At 44.1% G+C, this 23,395-nt stretch overlaps 1 protein-coding gene across 2 annotated transcripts in view; it reads left to right on the plus strand.

Moving 5' to 3' along the window:
• COL4A6 (collagen type IV alpha 6 chain) overlaps nt 1–23,395 on the plus strand; it is a 267,855-nt gene that overhangs the window by 113,668 nt on the left and 130,792 nt on the right. The gene's annotated exons all lie outside the window — the stretch shown is intronic.

Raw genomic sequence — 23,395 nt, forward strand, 5'->3', positions numbered from 1 at the left:
GTTTATTGCACAATGGGGTTTATTTACTAACGTGATCCCGACTCTTTTTTGTCGGGCTTTGTGCCCAAATTGTGTCGCACATTCCATGTGACACAATTTGCGACCAAAAAAACCAAAACCTTTTACTAGGAGAACCCGAAAATGGGGCATGGCCATGTGAGAAAGTGGGCAGTGCCCTGGCAAAAGGGGCCTGTCCCCGACAGTTTTGAAAAATCCCAACATATTTACTAAGGTTTCCACAGAAAATGTGGTGGATTTGAGCTGGGAAAAACCCGACAAATTAGAACAGGTGCAAAAAAAAAGCAAAACGCAGGGAAAAGTGCAAAATGTAGGGAAACCTTAGTAAATACCTTGGGAAAATACCTGTCGGAAATCAAAACTCACAAAGAAAATTACACTCCACTCTTAGTAAATAAACCCCAATGTGTATTGTTTAGTACTGACATTTCCAGGACTTCATTAAAGGGGTACTCCGGTGGATAATTATTATTATTATTTTTTTATCAACTGGTGCCAGAAAGTTAAACAGATTTGTAAATTACTTCTATTAAAAAATCTTTATCTTTCCAGTACTTATTAGCTGCTGAATACTACAGAGGAAATTATTTTCTTTTTGGAACACGGAGCTCTCTGCTGACATCACAAGCACAGTTGTTACGCCGAGCGCTCCGGGTCCCCGCTCCTCCCCGGAGCGCTCGCTACACTCTCGCTACTGCAGCGCTCCGGTCAGATCCACTGACCCGGGGCGCTGCGATACCACCTCCAGTCGGGATGCGATTCGCGATGCGGGTGGCGCCCGCTCGCGATGCGCACCCCGGCTCCCGTACCTGACTCGCTCTCCGTCGGTCCTGTCCCGGCGCGCGCGGCCCCGCTCCCTAGGGCGCGCGCGCGCCGGGTCTCTGCGATTTAAAGGGCCACTGCGCCGCTGATTGGCGCAGTGGTTCTGATTAGTGTGTTCACCTGTGCACTCCCTATTTATACCTCACTTCCCCTGCACTCCCTCGCCGGATCTTGTTGCCATTGTGCCAGTGAAAGCGTTTCCTTGTGTGTTCCTAGCCTGTGTTCCAGACCTCCTGCCGTTGCCCCTGACTACGATCCTTGCTGCCTGCCCCGACCTTCTGCTACGTCCGACCTTGCTTCTGTCTACTCCCTTGTACCGCGCCTATCTTCAGCAGTCAGAGAGGTTGAGCCGTTGCTAGTGGATACGACCTGTTCACTACCGCCGCAGCAAGACCATCCCGCTTTGCGGCGGGCTCTGGTGAAAACCAGTAGTGACTTAGAACCGATCCACTAGCACGGTCCACGCCAATCCCTCTCTGGCACAGAGGATCCACCTCCTGCCAGCCGGCATCGTGACAGTAGATCCGGCCATGGATCCCGCTGAAGTTCCTCTGCCAGTTGTCGCCGACCTCACCACGGTGGTCGCCCAGCAGTCACAACAGATAGCGCAACAAGGCCAACAGCTGTCTCAACTGACCGTGATGCTACAGCAGCTACTACCACAGCTTCAGCAATCATCTCCTCCGCCAGCTCCTGCACCTCCTCCGCAGCGAGTGGCCGCTTCTGGCCTACGACTATCCTTGCCGGATAAATTTGATGGGGACTCTAAATTTTGCCGTGGCTTTCTTTCCCAATGTTCCCTGCACTTGGAGATGATGTCGGACCAGTTTCCTACTGAAAGGTCTAAGGTGGCTTTCGTAGTCAGCCTTCTGTCTGGAAAAGCTCTGTCATGGGCCACACCGCTCTGGGACCGCAATGACCCCGTCACTGCCTCTATACACTCCTTCTTCTCGGAAATTCGAAGTGTCTTTGAGGAACCTGCCCGAGCCTCTTCTGCTGAGACTGCCCTGTTGAACCTGGTCCAGGGTAATTCTTCCGTTGGCGAGTACGCCGTACAATTCCGTACTCTTGCTTCAGAACTATCCTGGAATAATGAGGCCCTCTGCGCGACCTTTAAAAAAGGCCTATCCAGCAACATTAAAGATGTTCTGGCCGCACGAGAAATCCCTGCTAACCTACATGAACTCATTCATCTAGCCACTCGCATTGACATGCGTTTTTCCGAAAGTCGTCAGGAGCTCCGCCAGGATATGGACTTTGTTCGCACGAGGCGTTTTTTCTCCCCGGCTCCTCTCTCCTCTGGTCCCCTGCAATCCGTTCCTGTGCCTCCCGCCGTGGAGGCTATGCAGGTCGACCGGTCTCGCCTGACACCTCAAGAGAGGACAAGACGCCGCATGGAGAATCTCTGCCTGTACTGTGCCGGTACCGAACACTTCCTGAAGGATTGTCCTATCCGTCCTCCCCGCCTGGAAAGACGTACGCTGACTCCGCACAAAGGTGAGACAGTCCTTGATGTCAACTCTGCTTCTCCACGTCTTACTGTGCCTGTGCGGATATCTGCCTCTACCTTCTCCTTCTCTGCTATGGCCTTCTTGGATTCCGGATCTGCAGGAAATTTTATTTTGGCCTCTCTCGTCAACAGGTTCAACATCCCGGTGACCAGTCTCGCCAGACCCCTCTACATCAATTGTGTTAATAATGAAAGATTGGACTGTACCATACGTCTCCGCACGGAGCCCCTTCTAATGTGCATCGGACCTCATCACGAGAAAATTGAATTTTTGGTCCTCCCCAATTGCACTTCCGAAATTCTCCTTGGACTACCCTGGCTTCAACACCATTCCCCAACCCTGGATTGGTCCACTGGGGAGATCAAGAGTTGGGGTCCCTCTTGTTTCAAGGACTGCCTTACCGGTTCCCAGTTCCCCTTGCCGTGACTCTGTGGTTCCCCCTGTAACCGGTCTCCCTAAGGCCTATATGGACTTTGCGGATGTTTTTTGCAAAAAACAAGCTGAGACTCTACCTCCTCACAGGCCTTATGATTGTCCTATTGACCTCCTCCCGGGCACTACTCCACCCCGGGGCAGAATTTATCCTCTCTCTGCCCCAGAGACTCTTGCTATGTCTGAGTACATCCAGGAAAATTTAAAAAAGGGCTTTATCCGCAAATCCTCCTCTCCTGCCGGAGCCGGATTTTTCTTTGTGTCCAAAAAAGATGGCTCCCTACGTCCTTGCATTGACTACCGCGGTCTTAATAAAATCACGGTAAAGAACCGCTACCCCCTACCTCTCATCTCTGAACTCTTTGATCGCCTCCAAGGTGCCCACATCTTTACCAAACTGGACTTAAGAGGTGCTTATAATCTCATCCGCATCAGAGAGGGGGATGAATGGAAAACGGCATTTAACACTAGAGATGGACACTTTGAGTATCTGGTCATGCCCTTTGGCCTGTGCAACGCCCCTGCCGTCTTCCAAGACTTTGTTAATGAAATTTTTCGTGATCTCTTATACTCCTGTGTTGTTGTATATCTGGACGATATCCTGATTTTTTCTGCCAATCTAGAAGAACACCGCCAGCATGTCCGTATGGTTCTTCAGAGACTTTGTGACAATCAACTTTATGCCAAGATGGAGAAATGTCTGTTTGAATGCCAATCTCTTCCTTTCCTAGGATACTTGGTCTCTGGCCAGGGACTACAAATGGATCCAGACAAACTCTCTGCCGTCTTAGATTGGCCACGCCCCTCCGGACTCCGTGCTATCCAACGTTTTTTGGGGTTCGCCAATTATTACAGACAATTTATTCCACATTTTTCTACCATTGTGGCTCCTATCGTGGCTTTAACCAAAAAAAATGCCAATCCTAAGTCATGGTCTCCTCAAGCGGAAGACGCCTTTAAACGGCTCAAGTCTGCCTTTTCTTCGGCTCCCGTGCTCTCCAGACCTGACCCATCTAAACCCTTTCTATTGGAGGTTGATGCCTCCTCAGTAGGAGCTGGAGCGGTCCTTCTACAAAAAAATTCTTCCGGGCATGCTGTTACTTGTGGTTTTTTTTCTAGGACCTTCTCTCCGGCGGAGAGGAACTACTCCATCGGGGATCGAGAGCTTCTAGCCATTAAATTAGCACTTGAGGAATGGAGGCATCTGCTGGAGGGATCAAGATTTCCAGTTATTATTTACACCGATCACAAGAACCTCTCCTATCTCCAGTCTGCCCAACGGCTGAATCCTCGCCAGGCCAGGTGGTCTCTGTTCTTTGCCCGATTTAATTTTGAAATTCACTTTCGGCCTGCCGATAAGAACATTAGGGCCGATGCTCTCTCTCGTTCCTCGGATGCCTCGGAAGTAGAACTCTCTCCGCAACACATCATTCCTCCTGACTGCCTGATCTCCACTTCTCCAGCCTCCATCAGGCAAACTCCTCCAGGGAAGACCTTCGTCTCTCCACGCCAACGCCTCGGAATCCTCAAATGGGGTCACTCCTCCCATCTCGCAGGTCATACGGGCATCAAGAAATCCGTGCAACTCATCTCTCGCTTCTATTGGTGGCCGACTCTGGAGACGGAAGTCGTGGACTTTCTGCGAGCCTGCACTGTCTGTGCCCGGGATAAGACTCCTCGCCAGAAGCCCGCTGGTCTTCTTCATCCTCTGCCTGTCCCCGAACAGCCTTGGTCTCTGATTGGTATGGACTTTATTACAGACTTACCCCCATCCCGTGGCAACACTGTTGTTTGGGTGGTCGTTGATCGATTCTCCAAAATGGCACATTTCATCCCTCTTCCTGGTCTTCCTTCAGCGCCTCAGTTGGCAAAACAATTTTTTGTACACATTTTTCGTCTTCATGGGTTGCCCACGCAGATCGTCTCGGATAGAGGCGTCCAATTTGTGTCTAAATTCTGGAGGGCTCTCTGTAAACAACTCAAGATTAAATTAAACTTTTCTTCTGCATATCACCCTCAATCCAATGGGCAAGTAGAAAGAATTAACCAGGTCTTGGGTGATTATTTACGACATTTTGTTTCCTCCCGCCAGGATGACTGGGCAGATCTTCTACCATGGGCCGAATTCTCGTATAACTTCAGAGTCTCTGAATCTTCCTCCAAATCCCCATTTTTCGTGGTGTACGGCCGTCACCCTCTTCCCCCCCTCCCTACCCCCTTGCCCTCTGGTCTGCCCGCTGTGGATGAAATTTCTCGTGATCTTTCCATCATATGGAGAGAGACCCAAAATTCTCTCTTACAGGCTTCATCACGCATGAAGAAGTTCGCGGATAAGAAAAGAAGAGCTCCCCCCATTTTTTCTCCTGGAGACAAGGTATGGCTCTCCGCTAAATATGTCCGCTTCCGTGTCCCTAGCTACAAGTTGGGACCACGCTATCTTGGTCCTTTCAAAATTTTGTGCCAGATTAATCCTGTCTCTTACAAACTTCTTCTTCCTCCTTCTCTTCGTATTCCTAATGCCTTTCACGTTTCTCTTCTTAAACCACTCATCATCAACCGTTTCTCTCCCAAGCTTGTTTCCCCCACTCCTGTTTCCGGCTCCTCGGACATCTTCTCCGTAAAAGAGATACTGGCATCCAAGAAGGTCAGAGGGAAAACTTTTTTTTTAGTTGATTGGGAGGGTTGTGGTCCAGAAGAGAGATCCTGGGAACCTGAGGACAATATCCTAGACAAAAGTCTGCTCCTCAGGTTCTCAGGCTCTAAGAAGAGGGGGAGACCCAAGGGGGGGGGTACTGTTACGCCGAGCGCTCCGGGTCCCCGCTCCTCCCCGGAGCGCTAGCTACACTCGAGCTACTGCAGCGCTCCGGTCAGATCCACTGACCCGGGGCGCTGCGATACCACCTCCAACCGGGATGCGATTCGCGATGCGGGTGGCGCCCGCTCGCGATGCGCACCCCGGCTCCCGTACCTGACTCGCTCTCCGTCGGTCCTGTCCCGGCGCGCGCGGCCCCGCTCCCTAGGGCGCGCGCGCGCCGGGTCTCTGCGATTTAAAGGGCCACTGCGCCGCTGATTGGCGCAGTGGTTCTGATTAGTGTGTTCACCTGTGCACTCCCTATTTATACCTCACTTCCCCTGCACTCCCTCGCCGGATCTTGTTGCCATTGTGCCAGTGAAAGCGTTTCCTTGTGTGTTCCTAGCCTGTGTTCCAGACCTCCTGCCGTTGCCCCTGACTATGATCCTTGCTGCCTGCCCCGACCTTCTGCTACGTCCGACCTTGCTTCTGTCTACTCCCTTGTACCGCGCCTATCTTCAGCAGTCAGAGAGGTTGAGCCATTGCTAGTGGATACGACCTGGTCACTACCGCCGCAGCAAGACCATCCCGCTTTGCGGCGGGCTCTGGTGAAAACCAGTAGTGACTTAGAACCGATCCACTAGCACGGTCCACGCCAATCCCTCTCTGGCACAGAGGATCCACCTCCTGCCAGCCGGCATCGTGACAACAGTGCTCTCTGCTGACACCTCTGTCCATTTTAGGAACTGTCCAGAGCAGCATATGTTTGCTATGGGGATTTTCTCCTGCTCTGGACAGTTCTAGAAATGGACAGAGATGTCAGCAGAGAGCACTGTGGTCATGATGTCAGCAGAGAGCTCTGTGTTCCAAAAAGAAAAGAATTTCCGCTGTAGTATTCAGCAGCTAATAAGTACTGGAAGGATTAAGATTTTTTAATAGAAGTAATTTACAAATCTGTTTAACTTTCTGGCACCAGTTGATAAAAAAATAAAAAAAAAGTTTTCCACCGGAGTACCCCTTTAATCTTGTTACCACTTCTAGAGAAAACTTTCTTGAGTGTAATACAAATTTGTTTTGTAACCTTTTTTTTGTAATCTTATTTCTGATCTATTTTATTCGGATTGCATTTTGCAAATTATATTTTCTGTACATAGTTATAGGATTGCCATTTTTTAATTAGTTGCTATTAACAGGATTTTGAGACGAGCGTTACATACAGCAGCCACAGCGGCCTTAGAAAGTAGTGGCAGGAGACGATTGTCTTCTAAGGGAGAGTGTTGGGGACATATACCTGTGCAAAGGTCATTGTGCAGGAAGGGGGAGGAGGTGAGCTGTTACTAACAACCATTGTAAATCATAGATCCTGTATTATATCTATCCTGTAAATAGATTCCATGACTATTTTGACCTGAGAATTTAATACACCTAGATGAGAAACTTAAAATGTATTATTAATATGCATCTTTATGCATAGAGCCTGTTGACATACTGGGTCCCTAAAAGTTCCATACTAAAGTGCTGTAGGTACTCTATAGGCCTCCATGAGTTGTATGCTAAATACCTCCTATAGATGTATATGGTTGCTATATCATGGCATTTTACAACTCAGATGTTGTACAGAGCCATAGTACTGCCATCTCAACTGTTTGTGGATGGGACCTCTGCATTGTTGTTCTGTTGTTTTAATATTTTAACCTTTATTATACCTATGTATAACCATGCTAGATGCAGCAGTCTGACATACTAGCCATCTTAAAGGGACCTGTCATGCGCAGCAGTACACACTTACAGACTTACCCATGAAAAGGTCCTGATCCCAGACCTGACTGATAGATCTTTCCTTGATACATAAATAGAAAAAGATATATCCATCAGGATTTTGGACCACCCCATTGACTAGGTGTCCCTATTCATAAGACCAAAAGAGTATATTTTTTTACAGCTAACAAAGAATGGACACAGTAGTTGAGGGAAATGTGGCCAGCGGAAGAACTGGAAACTAAGTGTGTCCCAGGTTATTGAGCAATCCATTTATTGGTACCTACCAGATTCCATTTAAAAACATTTATTACTATAGTGATTAACTTTCATGGAAGTCATACATTTTGTATTATGGGTCATGAAGGTGATGGGCATACAACTATTAACTGAGAATGTAATTTTTCATGGTGGCCCAGTAAAGTTCACACTTTTTTTCCTGGAATGATACCAGAAGAACCATGTGTTTAACATCCAGTTATCTGGCCATCTTGCTTCCGCCTCCATGACATTTATTTGAAGACTGGTTTATTAATGGAGAAAAGTACAGTAAATTTATGCAGGAAACACGTTTGTTTATTCCATTAAGTTAACACTAGACCTCCCTAATTTTGCCATTACACTTTATGGATTTAAGTCCCTCCTAAAACATGTTGTTTATACAACGGAAAGTCTGACATATTCTGAGACAAATGCTGCAAATATTTAAAGAACCTAGATAGAGTGTATAGAGACTCCCACAGAAAATATATACGTGGTTCCACAATCCTAGGTGTCAAACTTATTAACAGTTACAGATGGCAACTAGTGTAATTGCCTGAAAGAACAAATGGAAAGTATGTATAATACTTACAGGGATATTCTGACCAGAAGCATCTGTGAACTGCCCAACAAATAGGTGATCATTTCTAAATCGGTTGGAAATTGACCACTGGAACTCCACCAAACACCAACTGGTAGACCTCAGCCTCCTGCGGCCCCCAGGCACAAGAATACAGCTGTGAGAATTTTTAATGGAGCTTCAGTAAAGCATGTGTTAATATTAAGGTCTGTGGCACCAACAGAACATGGAGGATTGGTGGGGCACTAGGGCGAGTCCTGCTACACTGAATGTCCCCGTGTTTACTGTTTCTATATGCAACTTCTTTGAATGGCCGTGCAGACAGCTACTTATGTTTTATGTTTAAGTATTGCTTGCACTTTCATTTGACAATAGTGCATTAACTGTTTAGGAATTAAAGGGGTACTCAGCCCCTAGACATCTTATCTCCTGTCTAAAGGATAGGGAATACAATGTCTGATCACAGGAGTCTCCCTGCTGCACCCAGTGTTTGTTTAGAGCAGCAGATGACTGGTGATGCGATGACAGCAGATTACTTTTCGTGCAGCAGATGACTGACGATGCCTGGTGGAGGCTCGTGACTTCATGGCCACGCCCCCTCTATGCAAGTCTATGGGAGGGGGCATGACAGCCATCACTCCCCCTCCCATAGACTTGCATTGACGGGGCATGACCGTGACGTCATGAGCGGGGCGAGACCGTAATGTCACGAGCCTCCACCACGCATCGCCAGTCATCTGGCATGGAGTGAAGTTCGCTCCGTGCACCGGATGTCTGGGGGTGCCGCAGCTGAGATCGCAGGGGGTCCCCAGTGGTGAGACCTTTGGATAGGGGATAAGATGTCTTGGGGCGGAGTACCCCTTTAAAGGCATTTTTACATATCCCCTTCATTAGTCTGGTATTGTTGGTTACCTCATTATTTCATGACAAATGAAGGAGATAAATGGTTTCGAGTTGATTCTAAGTTCTCAGTGGGCATTTGTTAGCTGTTCATGTGAATCCTCAAGATGTGATCCAGAGAGATATCAATGCAAGTAAGAAAGGGTGTCATTGGGCTGAAAACAAAACAAAGCAGATATATCAGAGATATAGCAGAAACTATGAGTTGCCAAATCAACAATGTATTACATTGTTCAGAAGGAAAGCACTCGGGAGCTACACAACACCTAAAGGCTGGGAAGAACATTGAAGACTGCTAGTAGATGACTGCAAAATTATTCCCTTGTTAAAGAAAGATCCATCACTAACATCTGTCCAGGTAGGAATATCATTGCCAAAGTCTACAATCTAGAAACACCATGAATGCAAATCTAGAGGGTTTATCTTAAGATACAAACCACTGGCAACACATGAGAAGAAAGGCCACAAAAAAACTTTGCTAAATAAAAAAATATATTTATAAAAGCGCAGTACAGGATCTGAAGCATATCACGGTAAACATGGTGGAGGCAGTGTTATGACATGGCCATATGTGACTGCCAATGGTAATTGGCCACTGGCGTTATTGATAATGTGACTTCAGATATATGTAGCAGGACGAATTCTGAAGTTTATAGAGCTTCACTTTGCCGCAAAAACAATAGTACACAGTATGGATAGATAATGGCCCAAAACATACCATAAATGCAACCCAAGAACCTTTTAAGGAACTCATTTTGAGCTCACCCTGATTTAGCATCCTAGCAGAAGACAAAAGTGAAAGCAAAAGGACCCAAAAACAAGCAGCAAGGCAGTCGCAGTAAACACTTGGTGAAGAATCTCAAGGGGGGAACTCAACATTTGGTGATGTCCATGAGTTCCAGACTCCAGGCAGTCCAAGTATTAAAAATTTCTATAAAGTAAGACATTTGACTCTTCTGCACCATCGATGACTGCATAGCCCTTTTAGAGATGAGCTCAGTCATTTACACTATCGTGTAGCGTGATTCAGCTAGACATAATAAAAATGAGCCTGTAAAACAGACATTACAATGGTAAACCACTTAAAAAAATATTGTGCTGCGTCAACCATGTGTGCAAATGCCTGAATGCTATTTACGTGTAAACACACTTCTTGTGTATACCATTTCCCACTGCAGCCTTAGACCACCTGGCCACTTGTCACATCACTTTTTGCTGCTCTTCTCAGGAATGTTTAGAGCTTTTCCTAGATCTAGCACATGTGATGAATCAGTATCCTTGAAGACTGTTTGCCTGTACCACAGTATTTAGTTTTAAATGTATATTATATGTTTAAATATTTATACAACAATTATAGGCTTCAGCCATGATTCTGAACTCTAATAAGTGAGTGTAGAAGATGTCATGCATCTGGAAATGTGTATAATAAACCTAATGATGTAAAGAGGGGATTAGCTAAAATCCATAGTATATATATTTAGATTTCCTGTGCCTTCGGTGCATAGAAAAGAGCAACGGTAAGAGGGTAATTGAGACCCCTAAGAACATATGCTGCTTTTTAGCCAGATGTTGATGACATTTAATCATTTTCTGTGAACATGTGCTTTTTACCTATGTTCCTTACTATGAAAATGACTTCTATATCCAAGATCTCTCAAGTAACAGTTGTGTTCTATAAGAATGTGTTTTTCTTCGATGTATCATTACAGGAACATTGAACCACACATACTGTAACCCAATGTATCCACTAAGCAATAGCCACCAAGTTGCAATGGACTTTTAAGGTATATTACCGTGTAACAACTTTGTAATAGAACAGTCTTAATTCCCTGAGATCATAATAGCATCAGATGGTAGTTCAGATTTTCAGGCTTTGTACACATCTCTGTTCCTTTCAGTTCCTCTTGGCTTTTCCGTTATAACAAGACTAGTGCGGTCAGCAGCCCCATTCATGCCATGAAACATAGCGGAATGCTGAATGAGGTCTCTGGGGGCTTTATATGCTTAAACGCCATGACGCTAGTATGGACAGAGCCTTACTCATTTGTATTAGGTGCAAGTTTCATATACATATTTAATTGTAGCACCAACACATTGCTAGAAGGACATACTAGAAGACCCTAAAAAGATATTGTGATGTAAACCTGTCAAATTTATACTAGAAGCATGTACAATCTTGAGAAATAGAAAATGTTGCACTCGCTGATGCTGAAAACGTCTTCTTTATTTAGACATACTCACACAATGGTGCAGGACATAGAAATACAACACTGGTGTATAAGAAATGCATTCACGATTTTGTGCCTGCTGGCACTTCGTCTGGCCTTGACACAACGTCATCACGTTACTGGGGGTGTATAAATGCTCATCACGTAATTACCCACCTTGTACTTATAATGTTTATTAAAAACATTATACAAACGAGTACAGATTGTTCCGATCATTAAGACCCATCAGTCCCAGTGCATCTAACTTAATTATCCACCAGGCTTCTTTCTGCAGTAAGACTTTATTTCTAACTCCTCCTTTTTTCAGCACTTTAACCCTTTCAAGTCCTGCAAACTCCAGGACCGGTGTGTTGCCTCCATGTGATTCTACCATGTGGGAAATTAGCCTCGGGGATCCCTTACCAGATTTAACAAAATAAAAGTGTTCAAGTCTTCTTATAAAGAGCTGCCTGGCTGTCTTCCCCACATAGTAGAATCCACTTGGGCATATGATAACATACACCACAAATGATGTCCTGCATGTAATCAATTCATTTACATTATGTTGTACTCCTCCTAAATTCAGATATTTGCAACCCATTATGACAAGGGAAATTGCCTTTTGGTACCATTTTAGTAATCCAATCTTCTTCTATTCCTTTATTCTGCACTTTTATCTTATCTCCTATGGTCCTTTTCTTTCTGTAGGCTATCACTGTTTTTTTCTCAGCTATATCCCTTAAATCAGGGTCACTTTCCAATATGTACCAGTTGCAAAGTATTTTTCATTTTGTCATAACTGTTTTCTATTAACTCTCTAGTATATTTTCTTTTAAATAATCTTTTTTTTTAATTCATGTGCTTGTTTTTCATATGATTCTTCCCTACTATTGATCCTTTTTAGTCTAACCAGCTGTCCATATGGTGTACCCCTTTTTTACACTGTCTGGGTGAGAACTTATACTACGGGCTATAGCTTTTCTGAAACCTTCTGTTTTGATCGTACCATTCTCAACTATAATTTTTACATCTAAGAATTCTAATGATTCCCCACCAAACATTATATGCTGCTGAAGAAAGGACCTAAAGGGATCCTAAACGCGTCCAGCCATAATTTTGTTATAACCACCTTCACAAACTGCACTGCAGCACCTGCAGACATATCCCAAATCAAGAAACCATCATATCTGTCAATCACTGGGCGTGTACTCCATTACCACGAGGACGCCACTCCTGGATAGCACCACTCACCATACAGTTCTGTCGTTGCTGCAGCCCGACCCATCACCTCTGCGCTGCAAATACAGAGAAGACCGCCTTCTCCCCTGGCAGTGATTGCCTACTTCTACTATCCATTCATCTAGTAATAGGAGCTCTATTACTATATGAATGCCAGCTACTAAGGTGTGCAACATCTACTCCGTCATCTCTGCACAGCAGAGATCCCCACCTACACGTCCGGACGGGTGAGAGGGGCTCTGCACCAAACTTATACAAACTGTGACTGTCGGAACTTTGAGATACAATCAGTGACTATTTTAACATTGGAGGTTACAGTGGATACTTACAAGCAGGTGCCAGCTAGGTCTATAAACGATATATACCTATAAGTGGCTATTTATTACCACTATACCTAATGCTGCTCTGTCCATAGGTTATTCCATAGGACCTTTTATAGGTTTTTATTAAGTTTCACAGGTGGTTCAATTACAGTGTATAAGCTAATATCTTGACTGCAGCAGTTCACAAGGGCCCTGTGGACCGCAAGTCATATTATACTATTTATTAATAATATATGCTAAAATATTAATTTTATTGTTTATTTTATTTTACTAATACAATAATTTATATAAACTATACTAGTCCAGTATCTCTGACTTGGAGCCCCAAAACAATTTTACCCTAATTTTGACTCCTTTAGTTAGTATAGGTGAACGTTTGGTTGGCCTGGTCTTCATTGGCAATTGGCAGTACAAGAGCCACCAAAATAGCTTGTAAAACTCATGTTCATATTAACTGTGTTCAGATATTGTACAGATTCCTGAAATCTACTTTCCTCCTCTTCCCATATTATCAAAATGTCATCCACAAATCGAATGAATAGCTTAATACATTGAATGAATGGATTCTGGGAGGAAAATACATCTTTCCTTTCGAAAATGGGCTAAAATAAATTGGCGTACGTGCAGGACACCGGCATCCCCATCGAGGTCTCGGTGTCCTACCTGTACCACCCGTCATCATACTTGAAAGTACTATTCTTCAATACAAATTCAAAAGACTTAAATTCCTCTGTCTTTTCTGTACTGGAAAGGTATTCGTCTATCCCCTGTACACCGCCTATCTAGGGAGGCTGGTGTACAGATTCTCGACGTTCACCAATGTCAACCAATAACCTGCCTGCCATGTAAATTCCTCTAAAATTTCCAATAATTCATAAGTGTCTTTTTTATAGGCTGGTATAGACTGGAGTAATGGGCGCAACAATCAATCTAAATATTGGGACAATGCCTCAGTCACTCAGTGACTTTTGGACTTTGGTTAAAAAATTCCAATTTGCAGCTACTGGATTTTTCTCTGCATATGTTCTCAATAATGTACTTACATTTTCTTGTATTCTCTTGGATCATTAGGTAGTTTTGTATAAACCTCTATATTCTCTAATTGTCTCATAGCTTCTTCTCTGTAATAATCATTACTAATCACCACCACCACACTCCCTCCTTTATCAGATCTACTAATACGGAGATCGCTACGAGATTGAAGCTATTTAATGGCTCTGTTTTCTCTGACAGTTGGATTATTTTTTGGGGGCTGGATATATTATGGATTTTATATCCCTGATTACTACATTCGAGAAAATATCTATTTGACTACCTAGTTGCACAGGGTGGAATTAGATTTTATACCTTTCATGAACCCTTCATGCTCTCTAGCTGTTTCTGAGATGTGAGAATTTAACCCCTCCGTTGGCATGTCAGATATAAAGATTGATTTGGAATTGGACCTCATCAAATTACTCACAATTGCCATAGTTCAAGCCTTTTTCTTAAACAGACATACAGTCATTGCTTAGAGTGACATTTGTGAGATTTATGACATTGAACACATTCAAGTGTTTCTTCCAAGTCTCTGTTTTTCTTCTCTTCGTTCTGATCCGTTCTTCCTCTTTCTTCCACCCCTTCTCGTCATTTTGTTCCTAAAGGGATCCATGTAGTTGTATTGTTTCTCACTGCAGTCTGGTCATCTGATCCGCTCGTATCAGACTCAGGTGTCCAAAAGTCCATACTGGTTCTATTCTTATTCACATTTTTGTTTCTGTTGAAAAATCTTTTTTATTTAATCTCTTAGTTTGCCATTCAGATATATGTCCCTCATAAACTTATCCCGCTTTTTTATTTTATTTCCACTTGCCAGGTCAATAGTTTTTTCTCCAGTATTTTGAAAAAGCCATTCTTCTGCATATTAGTAGATCTGATAAAGGAGGGAGTGTGGTGGTGATGAGTAATGATTATTATAGAGAAGAAGCTATGAGACAATTAGAGAATATAGAGGTTTATACAAAACTACCTAATGATCCCACAAAGAGAATAAAAGAAAATGTACCTACATTATTGAGAACATATGCAGAGAAAAATATTATTTCACCCCGTACAGCTGAAAGATTATTTACATCATAGCTGTACAGTAGCTGCAAATTGGCATTTTTTACCCAAAGTCCATAAGTCACTGAGCCGACCCACTGGGAGACCAATAGTCGCAGGGATCGGCTCAGTGACCGAGGTATTGTCCCAATATTTAGATTGGTTGTTGCGCCCATTACTGCAGTCTATACCAGCCTATAAAAAAGACACTTATGAATTATTGGAAATTTTTGAGAAATTTTAAATGGCAGCCAGGTTATTGGTTGTCATCGGTGGATGTGGAAAGTCTGTACACTCGCCTCCCTAGGGAGGTGGGTGTACAGGGGATAGACAAATGCCTATCCAATACACACAAGACAGAGGAATTTTATTTATTTTTATATTGAAGAATAGTACTTTTAAATATGGTGATGTGTGCTATAGGCAGGACATCAGGACCCAGATGAGGACACCGCTGTCCTGCAAGTACGCCAATTTATTTTTGCCCATTATCAAAGGAAATATGTATTTTCCTAGGGATGCGGTTATACAGGCGATAGACGAATACCTATCCAGTACAGACAAGACAGAGGAATTTAATTCTTTTGTAAGAGACACTTTAGATTTGTATTGAAGAATAGTCCTTTCAAGCATTATGACGTGTGGTACAGGCAGGACACCGGGACCCCGATGGGGATGCCGGTGTCCTGCACATACGCCAATTTATTCTTGTCCATTTTTTAAAGGAAATATGTATTTTCCCCCCAATAATTTGAATCCTATCAATAGTCCCTGGCCCTATCTTATATGAAGGATAGCCTTATGCTTATCTCATGCATGCTTAAAGGAATACTCCAGGATGTTTAAATTGTGTACCATACTGCCGGCAGTAAAAAAAATAAAGGGATACATACCTGCCGCCGCTCCTCAGGTGCCTCCGGTAAACCCATTTTGGCCTCCGCCGTGATCCTCTTCCTGGTTGCTGGTGGTCGGTGAATCATACTGCACTCAGACAATCACTGGCCGCAGCGATCACGAAAACTGGTGCCGGGGCCGAAAACGTCACAGTGCCGCTCAGCCTATCGCCTGCCGAGGTGGGACTTCGCTGCGGCTGGTGATTGGCTGAGTGCAGTATGACTCACTGACCACCGGCAATCAGGAAGAGGATCGCGGATGAGGCCAAAATGGGTTACTGGAGGCATTGAGGGAGCGACGGCAGGTATGTCTCCCTTTATTTTTTTACTGCCGGCAGTTTGGAACACAATTTTAACATCCCAGAGTACTCTTTTAAACTCCTTCACTGTATTTGCAGCTACCACTTCTGCAGGAAGGCTATTCCATGCATCCACTACTCTCTCAGTAAAGTAATAATTCCTGATATTACTGCATAAACCTTTGCCCCTCTAATTTAAAATGATGTCCTCTTGATGTAGTTTTTCTTCTTTTAACCCCTTAAGGATGCAGGGCATACCCGTATGCCCCCATTTCTGAGTCCTTAAGGACTCAGGGTGTACAGGTACGCCCTGCATTTCTCCGGTCCCCGACGCTCGTCAGGCGGGTACCGAACCGGGATCTGAATTGACTGGCGATCCGCGGCGATTCTCGGCCATACGGGTCTCCGGTGACCCGGAAAATTAGTGTCCAAGACAGCCCGATCCGCCTGAAGTATAGGAGTAAGGTGACAGGGGTGCCACCGCTGCTATTGGTCGGTCAGAAGCGATCGACCAAAGGCAGATTGGGGCAGGGAGGGTTAAAGTTCGGATCCCCCGTTCTACCCACCCACGGTAGTCTGGGCCGAGCGGGGGAAATGTGATGAAAGCGGCGGTGGAGTTTCCTTAGTGGGCAGCGATCGGCAGCGGGCCCTCCTGCTGTTGTGGCGGGCGGCGATCCTGCTGCACAAGCCAGGAGGTTAGTAGTTGGTTGCCTAGCAAATCTGGAGGGCCAGTTTGGAGACCACTATGCAGTGGTCACTAAACTGTAGCCCTCCAGATGTTGCAAAACTACAACTCCCAGCATGCCCAGACAGCTGTTTGCTGTTTGGGCATGCTGGGATTTGTTGTTTTGCAACATCTGGAGGACTACAGTTTGAAAATCACTGTACAGTGGTCTCTAAACTGTGGCCCTCTAGATCTTGCAAAATTACAACTCCCAGCATACCCACACAGCAGTTTGCTGTCTGGACATGCTGGGATTTGTAGTTTGCAACATCTGTAGGGCCACAATTTGGAGATCACTGTGCGGTGGTCTCTAAACCAGGGCCCTCTAAATATTGCAAAACTACAACTCCCAGCATTCACGAACAGCAAACGGCTGTTTCAGCATGCTGGGAGTTGCATGCCTCCAACAGTTGCATAACTACAACTCCCAGAATGCCCTTCGGCGATCAGTACATGCTAGGAGTTGTAGTTTTGCAACAGCTGGAGGCACATTGATTGGAAAATACTGAGTCAGGTAACAGTACCTAACTCAAGGTTTTCCAACCAGGGTGCCTCCAGCTGTTGCAAAAGTACAACTCCCAGCATGCACGGTCTGTCAGTGCATGCTGGGAGTTGTAGTTTTGCAACAGCTGGAGGTTTGACCCCCCCCCCACACACACACACACCCATGTGAATGTACAGGGTACAGTCACACAGGCGGGGTTTACAGTGAGTCTCCTGCTTCAATTTTGAGCTGTGGCAAATTTTCTGCCACAGCTCATACTCCCAACGGGAAACTCACTGTACACCCCTGCCAGTGCGAATGTACCCTAACACTACAAGACAATACACTAACACAAAAATAAAAGGTAAAACACTATATATACACCCCTTACATTGTCCCCCCCCCCCCAATAAAAATTAAAACGTCTCATACGGAAGCGTTTCCAAAACAGAGACTACAGCGCAATCAATGGGGGAGGGCTTAGCAACCTCAGTGTGGGTGGCAGAAAGCCGGCGGGGGCCCGCCTTTAAAGCGTGAACCTTGGACCAAAGAGCTGAACTTTACAGGGACATAACTTAGCAGCCAGTGGACAAAAAAAAAATATCCCTGTGATCCCTGTATGGACTCCTGCTCGCCCACACTATAATCCAGTGTATTGGGTTTAGTGTGGGGTTAACTGGCTGACAGTTTTCCTTTAAACAGCAATGCATTTTTGAGTGGATTCTGCTGAAAGATTTTGCATTTCTATTCTTTTGCGGAGGTTGGAATCGGAATTCCCGTGACAGATGTTTCTGCTGCGGAAAGTCCATCATGTGTGCTCTGCAGCAAATTCCCGTTGAAAACAATGACACTCTGCTGCAACGGAATTTCCAAGCTGAATTTTTTTGTTGTATTCCTCTTGTAAATTCTGCCGCGTGCACGAGGCCTAATTCCATAGAAAGTATGTAAATGTAAAAAGAGGTAACAGGGATGTTGCTGCCTGTCCTAACAGCAGAATTTAGTTAGGATACATCCCGAGATTCTATTTTTTATGTAAGCTGTTTTACATGTTAGAGCCAAAGGGAGAGTTCAGTTCTATTACCTTTACCTCGCCGTTGGCGCCTTTCTATGTTCCTGATTAATTTAAGAAGTGTCTGGAGTATATTGGTTCACTTTGAAGTAGTGATATGTTCAGCTGATAACTTCAAGAAATGTCACCCGGTGTCACCGGTCACAATGAGGGAGATTGTGCAGGTGTTGGTCATGGCGGCTTCTTCAGCAACAGTGTAAACACTTAATACATTCTTGTGGAAGAGGGACAGTCAAGTGTCCCCTGCTATGCACTAAGACATAACCTTGTGACTAATATCTTCATTTCCACTGTGACATTTTTTCATTCCAGACATCAGTAATATATTCAGGAGGGAGAAAAGCATGGCCTCAAAGTGAGTCTGGTCACCACCCGGTGCAGAATTAATAATTCTGTAAGAGGGGTTGTTGGCACTAGTTACATTTCTGCCTTGGGTTTTTGCAGTGACTTGGTCTTAGGAAAGAGACATGCATTTAAGGCTACTTTCACACTGCCATTGTGCCCCGTCCTTAACCCCTCAAGGACGCAGGGTTTTTCCGTTTTTCCATTTTAATCATAACGCTTTAAATTTTGCACATAAAATTCCATATTATGGCTTATTTTTTGCGCCACCAATTCTACTTTGCAGTGACATTAGTCATTTTACCCAAAAATCCAAGGCAAAATGGGAAAAAAATTCATTGTGCGACAAAATTGAAGAAAAAATTAAATTTTGTAACTTTTGGGGGCTTCCGTTTCTACGCAGTGCATTTTCTGGTAAAAATGACACCTTATCTTTATTCTGTAGGTCCATATGATTAAAATGATACCCTACTTATATAGGTTGGATATTGTCGTACTTCAGAAAAAATCATAACTACATGTAGGAAAATTTATGTTAAGAATTCTCATCTTCTAACCACAAAAACTTTTTTATTTTTCCACGTAGGGGCAGGTATGAGGGCTAATTTTTTGCGCCGTGTTCTGAAGTTTTTATCGGTACCATATTTGTATTGATCAGACTTTTTGATCGCTTTTTATTCATTTTTTCATGACATAAAAAGTGACCAAAAATACGCTATTTTGGACTTTTTTTGCGCGTACGCCATTGACCGTGCGATTTAATTAACAATATATTTTTATAGTTCGGACATTTCCGCACCCGGCGATACCACATATGTTTATTTTTATTTACACAGTTTTGTTTATGGGAAAAGGGGGGTGATTCAAACTTTTATTAGCGAAGGGGTTAAATGACCTTTGTTAACTTTTTTTTTTCACTTTTTTTTTGCAGTGCTATAGCTCCCATAGGGACCTATAGCACTGCACACACTGATCTCTTATGCTGATCCCTGCAAAGCCCTAGCTATGCATGGATCAGCGAGATAGGGGCTCGATTGCTCAAGCCTGTAGCTCAGGCTTGGAGCAATCAAACCCCGATCGGACGCCGTGGAGACAGGTAAGGAGACCTCCACTTGCTTCCTAGCTGATCGGGACATCGCGATTTTATCGCGCTGTCCCGATCAGCCTGACTGAGCTGCTGTGAAGCGTTTACTTTCACTTTCAGACGTGGCGGTCAACTTTGATAGCCGTGTCTGAAGGGTTAACAGCGCGCGGCACCACGGTCGATGCCGCGCCCTGTTAGCCCAGGGTCTCAGCTATGAATAGCAGCCGGGACCGACCCGATGTGATGCGGGGTCATGGTGTGACCCCGTTATAAACACCGGGACCGGGCGTAGGCCGTACAGGTACACCCTACGTCCTTAAGAGGTTAAACGGCCATTAGCCTCTTTTTTTTTTTTTCTTTTTTTTTCAGCCTTTAACCCCTTAAGGACTCAGCCCATTTTGGCCTTAAGGATTCAGACAATTAAATTTTTACGTTTTCATTTTTTCTTCCTCGCCTTCTAAAAATCATAACTCTTTTATATTTTCATCCACAGACTAGTATGAGGGCTTGTTTTTTGCGCGACCAGTTGTCCTTTGTAATGACATAACTCATTATATCATAAAATGTATGGCGCAACAAAAAAACACTATTTTTGTGGGGAAATTAAAAAGAAAAACGCAATTTTGCTAATTTTGGAAGGTTTCGTTTTCACGCCGTACAATTTACGGTAAAAATGACGTGTGTTCTTTATTCTGAGGGTCAATACGATTAAAATGATACCCATTATTACATACTTTTCTATTATTGTTGTGCTTAAAAAAAAAATCACAAACTTTTAAACCAAATTAGTACGTTTATAATCCCTTTATTTTGATGACCTCTAACTTTTTAATTTTTCCGTATAATCGGCGGTATGAGGGCTCATTTTTTGCGCCATGATCTGTACTTTTTTTTGATACCACATTTGCATATAAAAAACTTTTAATACATTTTTTATAATTTTTGTTTAATAAAATGTATTAAAAAAAGTAGCAATTTTGTATTTTTTTTTTTTACGTTCACGCCGTTCCCCGTACGGGATCATTAACATTTTATTTTAATAGTTCGGACATTTACGCACGCGGCGATACCAAATATGTCTATTAAATTTATTTTTTACGCTTTATGGGGGTAAAATAGGAAAAAACGGACATTTTACTTTTTTATTGGGGGAGGGGATTTTTCACTTTTTTTTTACTTTTACATTTTTTTAAATTTTTTTACACTTGAATAGTCCCCATAGGGGACTATTCATAGCAATACCATGATTGCTAATACTGATCTGTTCTATGTATAGGACATAGAACAGATCAGTGTTTTCGGTGATCTTCTGCTCTGGTCTGCTCGATCACAGACCAGAGCAGGAGACGCCGGGAGCTGGACAGAGGAAGGAGAGGGGACCTCCGTGCGGTGTTCTGAATGATCGGATCCCCGCAGCAGCGCTGCGGGCGATCCGATCATTCATTGAAATCGCGTACTGCCGCAGATGCCGGGATCTGTATTGATCCCGGCATCTGAGGGGTTAATGGCAGACGCCCGCGAGATCGCGGGTGTCGGCCATTGCCGGCGGGTCCCTGGCTGCGATCAGCAGCTGGGATCAGCCGCGCATGACACGGGCATCGCTCCGATGCCCGCGGTTATGCACAGGACGTAAATGTACGTCCTGGTGCGTTAAGTACCACCGCACCAGGACGTACATTTACGTCCTGCGTCCTTAAGGGGTTAATAGTCGTTATGGGGACAGGGTACAACGGGCAATAACAGGTCCCGATGGATCCCATTTACTATTATGGGGTCCTTCGGGTGCTGTTATTTTGTAGCGGGAGTAGTGGGAGAAAAAGACGGCGCATGCAGTATATTTCCTCCCGCTATTCCCCCTGGCTCCCCCGACAGCCGTCACACTGCCGTGTCCTAATGGCAGTGTGAAAGAAGCCTAAGGGTCATCTGGGGTACAGATGTACTCGTATGCATGCTGTCATGTATGTATTGCAGAAAATTGTATTTCTGTATAGTTAGGTGTCAATGCTTTTATCATGCAGTCCCCTCTAGTGGTGCTTACGGGAATGACATGTAGCTGTTTGACAATAAAGTAAGGCTAGACAGACAGATAGCTTACATAGATAGAACCCAGGGATGCTCATTGTCTTAGCATAGTGCACCTTACAGTACCATCTATATATCACTTCCTTTCCCCCCTGCCGTGATAAAGAATGGGGTCACTTAGTATAGTGTAATGTCTTAAGCTGCAGAAGAGAAAGTGCAGACATTTGTTGATAATTTCAAGCTTTTTGGCCTTGTGTCCAGGACAGCTGGAATTAGGCTATCATGTCCAGATCAGTGACTATCACACCCCGGTGTTTGTGATCTTCTGCAGCGCTGCTTCCTTCTGCCTCTCGTCAAGGCCTAATGAACACAAAGCGTGACAGGTACAATCTTCCTCCAGACCTCAGCTTCTCCCATACAAAGAGCCCAGCTTAATCCCTGGCCCTTTGTGTCATTTGGTGATCTGCATGGTCATGAATTCCAGGGATATATTGGCAGGAAACACAAAGCACCATGGGTAGATTCACCAACCCACATAGTCATTTAAGTCTTTGTAGTATTGTTTGGAGAGAGATTTGAGAGACAATGGAATCTGTCCATCAAAGATTAAGCAGACTGGAAGTGTAGTTATACCAACAAATGATTTTGGCCTTTTGGAGTGTTAACATAGCCACGTAATACTGTCCCTGGACTTAAATACACAATCTAAGTGATGATAAGCAACATTGCGCTTTAGTCTATGCGCTAAGCCAATGGAAATTCATGTAGGTTAATAGTTCACTTCTGGAATTGTCTAGCTGTGGACCAAACCCCCTGTCTCCAGCGTCCTTTTCTATAACAATGACTACTTGTAAGGAGCAGGTGCATCTCCGCAGGGGCTGTGATTCCTTACAAATTCACTGCTCACGTCTTCCATTTTGCAATACCATTTCCATGCTGTCTTGCTGGTTTGTACAACTGATCTAAGTACATGAATGTGACAGCGCCAAGTACAGAGCAATTCTACTCTGTGGCAGAACATTTATATATAGCTGTTTTCTTAAAACATATATTTCAGCATTTTCCGTAACTTGGTTGCTCACTGCTGTGCCCCTCCAAATACTGATATTGTTTTTTTCTTAAAGGGGTTATCCCATGGAGAATATTAAAATCCATCCCCAAATTATGAACATATCAAAACAAATGCAAATATTACAGGAACAATGTTAGTATTAGTCCCACCAGCTCTTTTCAACAGCTTTTCTGTGTTTCCACTTCATTAAATGAGTCAAGGTGAACATGCAAGCTTAGTCTTCTGTACCATGTATGCGGAGCGCTCCCTCATGTGGTTCACTGTCTCCGAGACTTCAATGTCCTCTTTGTTTCTCTGGGTAGATACTAAGCTGGTGGAATTGCAGTCTCCTCTTCTGCCAAAGCACTAAAAAGAAACAGCAGGTGGCGCTAAACTAGCATCATTTCTAGAGTACCTTGCAATACAAGCATTTAAAAAAAAAATATTTTAAGTGTACAGAATTAAAAAAATTTGAATATCGTGCAAAAGTTCATTTATTTCAG

The sequence above is a fragment of the Hyla sarda genome, chromosome 9 (genome assembly GCF_029499605.1).
Source record: "Hyla sarda isolate aHylSar1 chromosome 9, aHylSar1.hap1, whole genome shotgun sequence".
NCBI classification, from domain to species: Eukaryota; Metazoa; Chordata; class Amphibia; order Anura; family Hylidae; genus Hyla; species Hyla sarda.